Below are 1,669 nucleotides of genomic sequence, written 5' to 3' on the forward strand. Positions count from 1 at the left end.
CGCCAAAAATCAAAGATAAGGACAGAATCCTGAAAGCAGCTAGGGAAAAGAGAAATGTTACATACAAAGGCAAGCAAATCAGATTAAGCTCTGATCTCTCAGCAGAAACCATGCAGGAAATAAGGCAATGGGGAGACATATATAAAACACCGAAAGAAAAAAAAGTGCCAACCAAGAATTCTCTACCCAGCAAACCTGTCAAGCAAATATGATGATGTAATGAAAACATTCCAGGAAACACAGAAGCTATGGGATTTTGCCAAAGCCAACCCTGTGATAAAAACATCCTAAAGGGAGTTCTGTGGACTGAGAACCAACAAGAAAAGGCAACAACCAGAGACTGACATACGTGGCAGCACCACCCAAAACTCAATTGACAAATGGAAATGTCGAAAACAGATCAAAACTATAAGAACAAATTCAGAGGATATGGAAGGTCAGTCTGTGATCAAAGCAAATACAATGTGAAAGAAGATAAATACACAGGACCAGAGATCCAGGTGATGAGAAGGTCAGGTAGATTATACACTGTCTTAAATGGAAGGAAAAGTTAATGGAATATAAGATAACCTCAACGGTGGGGTTGGGGGGTGCATAGAGGGAGGTGGAGGAAGTCAATGGTAGAGCACAGGATAGGGGGCAGACATATAGATTGGGTGTTGGGGCAGGCAATACAAGAAGGAGATAGGGGTGGAAGAACAAGGTAGATAGAGGAATACTGAGACAGGTTTGCACGGGGTCCATGGGAAAGAGGTAAATAGTGATGCATCCTCAACCTTGGGATAACAAGCTCTGTGATATAGGGATCTAGGCATCATTTGAAGAAGGGAAATAATACTAAGATGCTTGACTGTCTTATGAATATTGGTTTCCCTTGCTCACTATTGTAAAATAGACACTTGAATGGGATGGAAAGGAATGTTGGGAAACATGATTACTGAAAGCTTTTAAGCCTGTCTTCGGCCTATAACTGACTGGAATACTAAAAAGGGGTTCTAGAACTTGCCCAGTGAAATAGTCCTCTTATGGAGCCTTTGCAATATGTAGGACCTTAGGTGGAATCTTTAGTCCCATCCAAAACTTTCTGAGGTAGGACATTCCCAATAGAAAGGAAAAGCAGACCAGCCTGGAACAGCTAGAACCACAGAAGATACATCTTCAAAGAAAGATCATCAAGAAAAAAACAAAACAAAAATGGCAGTTTCACTGGCCACTACAAGAATAAGCAAGCTGTTCACTGGGAAGCCATCAAGGCAAGCAATCAAGTTCCTTCAGGACAACCTCCCTCCCATAGACTGAAACTCAAAGAAAACACATGAGCAGGCATGTAACCTTGCTGATGACCACATTTGTCTACTGGTGAGTGGAAGGAAGAGTGGGAAAAGCAGCAATGAAGAAATGGGCTGAGTTCAACCATGGTCCATAGACTCCCATTGACCTGGAGATGAGAGAGAGAAGAGGAAGGGCTGGTTGGTCAAAAGTGTGGTGAGACCTGAGGACACTTGAGCCCAAGGACATAGCCACAGAGGGCTAGAGCTGAGATTGAACCATCCAGCTGATATGAAGTGAGAGGAGAGGCACAAGAACTCCCAAACTTGCAGATAGTACCCATTTGACATAGTCTAGGTGGCTTGATAATCAGAACTCGACTAGAGGAAGATTAAAAAAA

Source organism: Chrysochloris asiatica, unplaced genomic scaffold, assembly GCF_000296735.1.
Source record: "Chrysochloris asiatica unplaced genomic scaffold, ChrAsi1.0 scaffold00226, whole genome shotgun sequence".
NCBI classification, from domain to species: Eukaryota; Metazoa; Chordata; class Mammalia; order Afrosoricida; family Chrysochloridae; genus Chrysochloris; species Chrysochloris asiatica.